The sequence below is a fragment of the Terrapene carolina genome, unplaced genomic scaffold, assembly GCF_002925995.2.
Source record: "Terrapene carolina triunguis isolate 2854851 unplaced genomic scaffold, T_m_triunguis-2.0 Scaffold751, whole genome shotgun sequence".
In the NCBI taxonomy this organism is placed as follows: Eukaryota; Metazoa; Chordata; order Testudines; family Emydidae; genus Terrapene; species Terrapene triunguis.
Window position 1 is genome coordinate 2,992,219 of NW_020665102.1, and position 11,835 is coordinate 3,004,053.

Here is an 11,835-nt window from a genome sequence, read left to right on the forward strand (position 1 = left end):
CTCATGTGGATGAGCATGACCATCTATGAACCTAGGATTCCCAATGCCCCCATATCCCGTTGAGCCCCCAGTTGATCATTGAAGGTAGGGACAAAAAAGATGGGCTTAGATCACGTAGTCCTTTGCCTTGCAAGTGCAGGCTGTGTCATCTATCCGATGGCTACATCACCAATTAAAATAATATAGTGTGCTTTAGATTAGAGACTTCAGAGGTGGGATTGGTGAGTTCTAATGAACAGCTCATTTGCTGCTTAAAACGTTTTTCATGTGGGCAGTGTATATTTAAGTGCAGTTGTATTTTTTTAATTTGATATCCTGACGGAAATCCCCAAGGTTTGGCCTTCCCCACCCCTAACTTGAAGCAGCTTATTTCACAAACTTCATCCAAAGGAGGTGGTCCTGAACCGGAGTGCCTCTGTGTGGGAGGCAGAGGGAAGAGTTGGCTCACTGGTCAAAATCTTAATGGAAATAGAAACTCATCAGCCTTCAAATTTCGGATCACATCAAGTCATTTCCCCTCTTCCACTTCAAATGGCAAAGCAGCTTAAGATGTTCTGTCTCGGTGACATTTTTGCAGCATTCTTCAATTAAGCATGTGCTGCAAATCTCACATGGGTTTATGTTGATATTGATTCTTGATGGCATTCTGTAAACCTACCAGATAAAATATAAGTTCATCCCTGGCGTGACTCCATTTAGGCAGTCATTGGGTACAGAAGCTGATTTAAAGGATAGGTTACAAACCGTAGTTAATAGTTCCACAATTTCACATTTGAGTTCTTTCAGCACTCTTGGGTGAATGCCATTTGGTCCTGGTGACTTGTTACTGTGAAGTTTATCAATTAATTCCAAAATCTCCTCTAATGGCACTTCAATCTGTGACAATTCCTTGGATTTGTCACCCACAAAGGACGGCTCAGGTTTGGGAATCTCCCTAATATCCTCAGCCGTGAAGACGGAAGCAAATAATTCATTTAGTTTCTCCGCAATGATTTTATCGTCTTTAAGTGCTCCTTTTGTATCTCGATCATCCATGGGCCCCACTGATTGTTTATCAGGCATCCTTCTTCTTATGTACTTAAAAACATGTTGTTATTACCTTTTGAGTTTTTGGCTAGCTGTTCCTTAAACTCCTTTTTGGAGTCTGAAGAACACAGTCACACCCTACTATGATAGGAAAGCCAGGACATCTACCAGTCAGTAAAAATGAAAGATAAAAAGTAGGACAAGGATGGCTGAAATGATGAGGGGTTGGAACTCTCCAGCTCTCGTAGTGTTTGTACAGTAGGAGCAGTAGCTGTAGTCAAGAAACCAAGTGATTGGGCAGCTGGCCCAGCATGCGCCACTGCTGGGTTTTCTCAAGTATAGGGAGATGAAAAAGGCTGCCATAGCCTGTCACTGATGACATGACTTCCTTCCCCAGAGGGGATCAATCTTTCTTAGAGAGCTTGTTGACTGGAAAGGTGAAAGACTTCAGCCTGTATCTTGGGCCTTATGGATGACAATTCCAGCTTACTCCACTTTATGGTGCGTCCCCCTGAGATCTCTGGGCAAATCAGGGTAAAGAATGCCTGGGATACCGACAACATGACCCAATGCAGTTGGAATGAGACAAACTTTGGGTAACATCATTTTGGAAAATTCTTCCCTAATCCAGCAGTTTTCTTAAAGTATCTGTTCATGAAAACCATATTCAGTGTAGATGTGTGAACCCCAAAGATAAAAATGAAAGAAAAGCAAGGCCAGTTTTGAGGATGTCTCCACACCCTGGCCTAATGGTTCAATGGCTATGCTTTAATATCTGGCCTTTTCAAAAGGAAATGGGTCTGACTACCCATAAAAATGACTGGTTGCAGATGTTTTTAACAAAAAGAACAAAACAAAATAACTAGTAATGGCCATCATCTTTCTTATAAATATATATGGACATCTCATCATAGAAGTCATGTCTTTCCTTTGCTAACAAGAACTAGAGGAACTAGGTAATCCATACACTCTAACCGGGTAAAAGATTACACAACTCTCTCCTTGAGTTGTTCTCTTAATGGAAATTGACTTTAGCTTGTAAAAATAAATTCAGTTTGAAATGGAAATAATTGAAGTCTATACTGATCTGTATTCTCATACATGATTACTCTCCCATATTCCATCACTGCAACCTTTGGAGTACGGTTTTATTTCGGAATTCCTTAGTAATAAGAGGTAAAATACCTCAAATAAGCTTTTAAGGATTAGCTACTGTTTCCTATATTACTAATGAAAAGAGAAATATAATCAGAAATATATTGGAAAGATGGAAGTTATCACATAATTAGTCTCTTGTTCCGTATTAAATAATGAACTGCATGTTTAATTTCATTGTCACTGGTAACAATAACATAATCAAAGATTACACAATCTTATAATATATGTTACTTTCCTTTAATTTCATTTAATACCCATATCCACCAAGTGAACCCTTCTGTAAGCTTGTGGTTTACACCCATATAGGTGCCTTCCATTTCTGGAAGTTAATTTATCTCTGTTTTTTCTGCCATAAGTGTGGGTGGAAGGGGTCTCACACTATGTTGGAAGGTTTGCAACATGAGAAAAGCCAATTCTATTCTATTGTCACACTTTTAATCTTTCCAAGTAGCCGGAGATGGAGCTGTGCTGCAAAGACATAAAACACAAGACCAAAACTAAGAGACTAAAGCATAAAATCAGGACTCAACATTCACATATCCTGCAGTCTGAACTTGGAGCTTGACAGACTCATTCCCTAATGGGTTACCATCACTTACACAGAAGGAAAGTCCTTATTGTTCAACAAGGCAGACAGAGTGGGATCCATGAGGAAGGAATGTCCTGAGAAAAAGAGTTCATGCTGATGTAAGCAGAGTCAGGATGAGCTCTACCCTGACATCTGGTGGTGAATTATGGCAAGTGAGGAAAAGAACTCCAGGGGCTGATCTTGTTTGCATAGGCACACCCACTCACCTGGCATGAAACACAGCAACTGAAAGTGGTTACTTTGGCTGGTGTGGGATCCCCAGTTTCTCTATTATTGGGGCAGGAAGAATAAACTTTTGTTACCCTGATTCTGTGAATCAAGGCCAGTGGAACTGTTGTATGACAGAAGGACTGAGTGAGTCCTTCACCATTACCTAAGTAGCACTTGCTTGACAAGGGGCATGGGTTACAAAACCCAGTGAATTGAGAGAGGATGGAGACAGGTATTTGTACCTGATGGTATGGGCCCCCCTGAGGGTTTGAAACACCAATTGCACCGCCTCCTCTCTCCACTGTTGAATATCAGAGCGAACTTTGATTCCCTTAGGAGTCTAGTTACAGGCTGCTGAGCTGAATTCACTTTGGGCCAATGGTGCACCAGCACTGGGGCTCCCCTACTATACTATGAGCTGAAATTGCTAAGAGCTGAAATCACAAAAGAGCTGACGTTATTAAGAGCTGAGATCACTGAGACTGTGTTAACTAGTGGGGGAGCCTGAAGCTATATTGCTCAGCAGCTGGCGGAGCAATTTGTGGGGACGACTGGAGGAGCAGCGAGCGGCGTGGAGCCTTGCGGGGCCTGTGGGAGTGGCCCAAGGAACGGCGAGCGGAGCTGTTTGCGGGGACGGCTGGAACGGCTCACAGGTCGGTGAGTGGAGCGGAGCAGCTTGTAGAGCGGAGCAGTTCGTGGGATGGCAGGAAAGTGGACTGGCTCGTGGTAAAGGCTGCGGCAGAACCCCCACGGAGAAACAGATGGCTGGCCAGCCTCGGATCACGTAAGGTGCCCCTTAACACCCTGCGTGCCCCCCCCCTTTTACTCTGGGCCTGCACTGACAAGGGACAGAGACTTTGGGGGTTGTTGGACTTTTGGGACTTTGGGTGGTTGATGGACCCAAGAGACTTTGGGGATGTTGGACTTTGGGGACTCTGGGTGATTTTTGGGTTGCTGGATTCAAGAACCAAAGGGAAAGGACACAGCCCAATTTGCTGGGGTGGGTTTTGCTCATGGTTTGTGTTATGAATCCTGTTTGTGGTGTTTTTCCAATTTTATGCTGATGTCGTTTACCTCATGTTATTAAACATTTTCTGTTACACTCAGACTCCATGCTTGCGAGAGGGGAAGTATTGCCTCTTAGAGGTACCCAGGGGGGTGGTATGTAATTGTCCCAGGTCACTGGGTGGGGGCTCGAGCCGGTTTTGCATTGTGTTATTGAAACGGAACCCCTAGATACAGAACCCGGCCCTTGTTGCTGCCAACTTAGATGGGCAGAAGGGTTACACTTCACTTTGGCTCGTGAAACTTTGGAGTCAGATGGTAAAGGACAATTTCAATCTAACCATCTTTGGGTCTCTAATCAATGCCACTGAACAAGGCATTGTTTAGAACTGTGTTCTAAACACAGTTTTACTTGGACCGTAGCTCACCACAGCTTTCATCTCTGCAGTGAAAACCAACTACTGGGTGCCTGCTGTTTCTACCTGTGTTCTTGCCAAATCCTTGGTCTTGATGGGGGCAAATTGACATTTCACCAGAGAAGAATCCTTTACCAAACCTCTAGGATATACAGAATCCCCATTCAGCGATCGTCTCCTAAGGGATGGCTCTGTCTGAACCATGTGTTCCTTCACACCAATTGCCGTTCCCCCAGCTCATAGTTTAATATCCCCATTATAAACTTATTAATTTTACATGCCAGAAGTCTGGTTCCATTTTGGTTTAGGGGGACCCCATCGTTTCTGTATAGGCTCCTCCTTTCCCAAGAGGTTCCCCAGTTCCTAATAAACCTCAAACCCGCCTCCCTACACCATCATAAAATGAAAGAGATTGACATTCACATGTGCAGCAAGATGAAGGTCTTTTAAAGCTAGAGGGCCTCCAGCCATCTGCTGTCACAGCAATTGGTTGGCTCAAGAGGACATACCCTGGCCATTAAACCTGAGCTATATCATGCATTTGAGACTGAGCCCTATCACTGACAAATTTCTGACAATGTGCGTTGTGGATTTTTCTTACATTCTGCAGGAGTTTCTCTTCGAAGTCTTGCCTTGATACCAACATTTGTCTTAAAGAACATGATTTTCAAGTGCTCTCAAATGTACATGTAGATATTGGACTGGTAGCTAATTCAGAGTTTTGAGAGCATTGCTCCATCGGCTATTGGTGTGAAAAAAATCACATCCCTACCTGACACAGCTTGTTGGCAAAAGCTCTAATGTACACATGGTTACAGTGGCAAAAAGCGTCCATTAAAAAGAAATCAAGGAAATTAAATGCCCATAAACTACATCAAAGCAGAGTTAAGGTTGCCCAATGCTGCCTCATGCCCTTCCAGCATGCGTATAGTGGTGAAAGTAAAAACCTCTGAAAACCAGGAAATGAAGAACTAAACTAACACTCCACCCCTGCAATGCAACCTTAATTCTGCCCCTACCCCTGGAGCTGGCAAATGTCACTAGGAATAGGTCAGTAAAGGTGATGCAAAGGTTAACCAACTACCCAGGGAATTAGCAATTTTTCCATCTCCTGAATTCTTCAAAGCAGGACTGGATGCCTTCCTGGAAGATGTTTTCATCAAAACAGGAAGTATTCAGCTCACTACAGTGGTAACTAGATGAAACTGTATGACCTGTATCATAGAAGAGATCTGACTAGATGACCTAATAGTATCTCCTGGCCTTAAAATTTATTGGTAAATAATCAATAGGAGGAATGAGTAAGAGAACATGCCATTGTTTGTGTTGTATGGATTTGAATACCAGCATTTATCTGCACACACTACAGCTATGTGCATCTTGTCAGCTGTAGCTTTAAATGAACAGTGGAGGGAATTGTTAGAGCAGCTGGGTGGAGCTGGGACTGTGACACGAAGAGACTTGCAGACCTTGAGGGAGAGACATTTGCCATGCTTTCTCTCTCTCTTCCACCTACATCTACAGACACCACCACACCAAGCAACTGAAGCTCTGATCAAAGGGGAGAGCCTGGCTGAAAAGCAACCAGCCAGCCTGCGGTGAGAAGCATCTAAGTTTGTAAGGACAATGAAAGTGTTAAGATCAGCTTAGAATGCATTTTGCTTTCATTTCACAAAAACAACGGGGAGTCCGGTGGCACCTTAAGGACTAACAGATTTATTTGGGCATAAGCTTTTGTGGGTAAAAAAAACCTCACTTCTTCAGATGCATGGAGTGAAAATTGCAGGTACAGGCATAAATATATATTGGAACATGAAGTGAAGGGAGTTACCTTACAAGTGGAGAACCAGTGTTGAAGGACAATTCAGTCAGGGTAGATGTGGTCCACTCCCAATAATTGATGAGGAGGTGTCAATACCAAGAGAGGGAAAATTGCTTTTGTAGTGAGCCCGCCACTCCCAATCCCTATTCAAGCTCAAATTAATGGTGTTAAATTTGCAAATAAATTGCAACTCTACAGTTTCTCTTTGAAGTCTGTTTTTGAAGTTTTTTTGGAGAAGAATGGCTACTTTTAAATCTGTTATTAACTGTGCTAGTCCCATGTGGTCTAGTGGTCAGGATTCCTGGTTTTTCACCCAGGTTCAATTCCCAGTGTGGGAATAGTGCAAATCTTTTGCTCAGAGGAGGAGGCAGGAAATGAAAGGAATGGGAAGGGATCCTGCAAGCAGGGGAGTTGGACAGTGTTGGAAGGGGATCCCAGAAGTGGGGTGGGGGGCAGAGGTCTGAGGGGAGCTCAGGGAAGGGTCCCAGCAGTGTGGGAAGTTAACGACCTGGAGAGCACAGGCCTGGCATGGGGAGTGGGAAGAGTGAGTGTGTCCCTCTAAACTCACCAACTGCAGACTAGGCAGGATTGGAAGAATTACGTATTTATTGGTAAATGTCAATTTCTGTGTAAACACACAACCCAATGGCAAAATATTTCCATCAATAATAATCAAAATTGACAGATGGGCAAAGTAAGAAACATGCTACTTGAGAACTTATCCTATTCTAATCCTATAGGGTTCCCTTATGCCTTAGGCACCACCATGTGGGTGTTTCATTTCCCTCCTCATTTTCACACAGAAAAACAATTTCTTTTGCATGTATCCATGAACAGCAAAACCTCCCTGTGTCTCTTGTCTGAGCCAGGGCATTTGATTCCATTGAAACCTTCTCTCCTGCAATGGCAATGGTCAAACAGAGGGGATGCGTCCACCTTCCCCCCTGGCAGTGAGATATTCCCTCTCCTCTTTCTTCAGGCTGCTGTTGTTATTCCATGAGTCATCAAGGATGGAATAAAAAGCTGAGTTTACTCCAGGGTGAGGAAAGAAAGGAACCACCAACTCCCCGAAAAATCTCAGTGCCACAGAGAAAACCTGCCCCTGCTATTGGAATCACTGATGTACTGGGGATATGATGGGAAAAGGGACAGTCTGATTGTCAAGGCAGGGAATGAACAATCTACATCAACATCATTAATCACAAACACACTCTAACCATGCTCCAGCCAGTAGGGAAATGAGCAGGAATTCTTGCTGTTCAGCGGTGAGTGTGCTGGGTAAGCTGGTCTGAGCAAACAATTGGAAATGACCATTCAGGCTAGGTCTACACTACAGGGGGTGGTCGACCTAAGATATGCAACTTCAGCTACGTGAATAGTGTAGCTGAAGTGGCGTATTTTAGGTCGACTTACCTGGCTGTTAGGACGGCGGTGAGTCGACCGCTGCTGCACCGCTGTCGACTCCGCTTCCGCCTCTTGCCGTGGTGGATTTCCGGAGTCGACAGAAGAGCCATTGGGGATCGATTTTATCGTGTCTTCACTAGACGCGATAAGTCGATCCCCAATAGATCGATTGCTACCCGCCGATTCGGCGGGTAGTGAAGACATGCCCTTAGTGAGAACAAAACCATAATGTAGAAAAGCTTCTGGGTTAAGTGGTTGTGGCTGAGTGCTTAGGGAGTTGGCCTAGGAAACCCCATGGGGGTTTGTCTGTGGAGGTTTGATTCTTGCCAATTACGGAAGGCTAGTGTGTGGTGTCTTCATTACTGTACTTTCAGGGCCTGAGCACCCAGGGAGCCAAGTCTAGTCTTGTTCTCAGGCTAAGGACAAGTCTACAATTCAAACATTGAGTCTATGCTGCTGCAGCTCATTAATGAAGATGAGGTATGCCAGGGTTTCTCAAACTTCATTTCACTGCAACACTCTTCTGCCAAAAAAACCTTACTACATGACCCCAGGAAGGGGGACCAAACACCAAGCCCCTCCACACCAGGCAGAGGTGGGGGAGCCAAAGCTGAATCCTGAGCCCTGCCCCCCTGGGGGAGGGCAAAACGGAAACTTGAGGGCTTCATCCCTGGGTGGTGGGGCTCAGACTTTTGGCTTCAGCCTCACGCCCGAACAAGTCTAACCTCAGACTTGGTGATCCCTTTAAAACAGGGTCACAACCCACTTTGGGGTCCTAACTCACAGTTTGAGAACCACTGCTCTATGCTGATGGGAGAGAGTTTTCCTGTTGGTGTAGTTAATCCACTTCCGCAAGAGGTGGTAGCTATGTCTGCTGGAGAAGCTATGTAGGTGGGTGTGCAAGTTGTGGTGTTTACCACATTTATGAAGTTTAATCAAACCCAGTTTTAAAACCACCTGTGGTCTGGGAATGGAAAAGGAACTCGCTGAAGCAGAGTCTGTCCTTCAAAGTCCTGAAGATCACAACTCCAACCCCCCCTGTTGTCATGGGGGTATAGCTCAGCGGTAGAGTGTTTGACTGCAGATCAAGTGGCCCTTGGTTTAAATCCAAGTGCCCTCTACTAAGTTTCTTTTTTTTTTAAAGGAAAACATTTTCATTTATATTCTCCATTATGTTCATGAAATCCACAGTATGAGGATTCTTGAAATGAAAGTAAACACTCAATGTTTCACTGTGCAAATGCATAAAAATGTAGCAAACCTGTCCATCAACTGAAATCAGTTCCAGACTTCTGTCTAGTTTATGTTTTCATCAATTAAAGAAAGGTATAATATGAATGCACATTTGCAGATCCCTGTTCTCCAGGGGCTATGCTGTGCAGAAGAACAAGAACCACATCCAGTTGGGGTTCATGAGTCTGATGAGCAAAGGCAACTTGGTGCATGCTAAAGTCACCAGCACCTTGGCTCCTTCACATTCAACCAGTAGCTGGGGCCCCAGGACAAGGCATGAAAAGAAGACAGTGGCTCTGAGCAGGAATTTAGCCACCAAGAAGCTGGCTAAAGCTGTCAAGATCCCCTGGAAGGCCACCTGCTCATGTCTAGGAATAATCATCAGAATGTGGTGACTGCAGCAGGAACCAAAAAGGCAGTGAAAAGCCCTCAAAAGTTCTAAGCTGCCAAGCCCCAGAAGGTGGTCAAGATCCCACCTAAAATCAAGACTGGAGAGCCAACTCCAAAGCACCCAAAGCCAGGGCTAAGAAGGTGACACTGAGAAAGAAGTGAAGAGATTTCCATTGGGATGACTTCTGCTCCCCTAGTGGCTCTTTTATGAATCACCATGGACCACCCGGAGAGATCAAAGTCCTGCAGGACAAACAGCCCCATGGATAGTATAATGAAGTGGTGGCAGTGGGGGGAAGGGGGGGGGAAGTGTTTCTCTTCCAGAGGGGAAGTGCTGTGTTTTGTGTAACACCTCCCAGGTGAATGATGCGCTGACAGCAAAACTGCATTCTGAAGCCACTGCTCTGAGGCCCCGGGGACCCCTCTCCCAATGTTTCCAGGGGCTGCTGCACAGGCCGCCCCCCGGACTACTGCTGCTCGGGCAGTACCAGGGGCCGCTGATCCAGCCACCCCTATGATTGCTGCTCAGCCGCTCCCCAAGACCAGCCACACTGGCCACTGCTCGGGTGCTTCTTGGAGCCAGAGACATCAGCCACTGCTCAGGTGCTTCCTGGGGCCAGCTGCCAGGGGCCAGTGTGGCTGGCTGCAGGGCAGCCCTGGGTTCAGCATCACTGATGTGAGAACAGCATGACGAGGCAAGCCCCATAGACTTGCTGTAAGGAAGCTTTCACCGCCCTGCTCTGTGTTCGCAGTGCGGGAGAGAGCAGCATTCTGCGGTAGTGATTTGCTCCTTGCTGCCGGAGCAGAGCAGCAGGCTCAGCTGTCAGATCTTCCCAGAGTGATGAAAGGGGAGGGGCCCAGCCTCTGTAGCAGGAATGCAGGGCAGCCGAGTTCACGGCGGGCATTGTGGGATACTGGCTAGGGTGACCAGACAGCAAGTGTGAAAAATCGGGATGGGGGTGGGAGGTAATAGGTGCCTATATAAGACAAAGCCCCATATATCAGGACTGTCCCTATAAAATCAGGACATCTGGTCACCCTAATACTGGCAGAGGCCAGTTATGGTGATATAATGACCAGCAGCGTTTACACTGATGCTTTGTTGCTTTAAGTTTTCTGCAAAAAACTCTAGACCTCTCATCAAGGTGGTTTTATTTTGTCACCAAAACAGGGCAGTTTTGTCGCCAGAAGTGGCATTGCAGTGTGTACAGCAGCCAAAAGTGCTTTCTGATTGTCAACAAAATTCTGTAGTATAGAGACAGCCCTATTGGAATCACTGATGTGCTGAAGATATGACTGGGAAAGAGACAGTCTGAATTGTCATGGCAGGGAATGAACGATCTACAGCAGGGGTAGGCAACCTTTCAGAAGTGGTGTTCCGAGTCTTCATTTATTCTCTTTAATTTAAGGTTTTGCGTGCCGGTAATACATGTTAATGTTTTTTAGAAGGTCTCTCTCTATAAGTCTATAATATATAACTAAACTATTGTTGTATGTAAAGTAAACAAGGTTTTCAAAATGTTTAAGAAGCTTCATTTAAAATTAAATTAAAATGCTGATCTTACGCTGCCAGCCTGCTCAGTCCACTTCCAGCCTGGGGTTCTGTTCACCTAGGCCTGCAGTGGGCTAAGCAGGGTGACTCGAGGTCAGGGCAGAGGGCTAGGGGGTGTATGGAGGTGCAGGGCAGAGGGCTGGGGTGTGTGTGGAGGTGCAGGGCAGAAGGCTGGGTGTTGGGGGGAGGTCAGGGCAGAGGGCTGGGGGTGTGTGGAGGTTCAGGGCAGAAGGCTGGGGGTGTGTGGAGGTTCAGGGCAGAAGGCTGGGTGTTGGGGGGGACTCTAGGTCAGGGCAGAGGGCTGGGTGTGTGTGGAGGTGCAGGGCAGAAGGCTGGGTGTTGGGGGGAGGTCAGGGCAGAGGGCTGGAGGGTGTGTGGGGGGTGCAGGGCAGAAGGCTGGGTGTTGGGGGGGACTCGAGGTCAGGGCTGAGGGCTGGGCGGGTGCAGGGCAGAAGGCTGGGTGTTGGGGGGAGGTCAGGGCAGAGGGCTGGAGGGTGTATGGGGGGTGCAGGGCAGAAGGCTGGGTGTTGGGGGCAACTCGAGGTCAGGGCTGGGGGCTGGGCGGGGTGGGGGGGTGCAGGGCAGAAGGCTGGATGTTGGGGGGAGGTCAGGGCAGAGGGCTGGGGAGGTGTGGGGGTGCAGGGCAGAGGGCTGGGGTGCTCGGCTTGTGGGGGTGCTCCCAGCCCCCTGCCCTGAGTGGCTCAGGGCAGGGGGCTAGGAGGGATATGCCCTGTTCCACCCCCTTCCCCCAGGCCTGTCCCTACCTCTCTCTGCCTGCTCTACGGAGCAGGGAGCAGGCTGCGGCTCTTCCCCCTCCCCCTCGCAAGGGCCATCGCGGGCAGGGAGAGGGAGGAGGAGGGGCAGAGGGGCCGGAATGCACCAAGCTGTGGGAAGAAGCGGGGGAGGAGGGAAACTTGGCTGCTGCAGGACCAAGCTTCTGCCTCCTGCCCCCGCAGGGGAGAGCGGTGGGGGGGGGGCTGAGTGGGGCGGGGGGCCGGAACCTGCCGCAGCCAAGCTTTCCCCCTCCCCC

At 47.2% G+C, this 11,835-nt stretch overlaps 1 non-coding gene across 1 annotated transcript; it reads left to right on the forward strand.

The window, feature by feature from the left end:
• The first annotated feature begins 8,678 nt into the window (after positions 1 to 8,678).
• TRNAC-GCA lies at positions 8,679 to 8,750 on the forward strand. Its single transcript has one exon. It is a non-coding gene; the product is annotated as a tRNA-Cys (tRNA).
• The last annotated feature ends 3,085 nt before the right edge of the window (positions 8,751 to 11,835 follow it).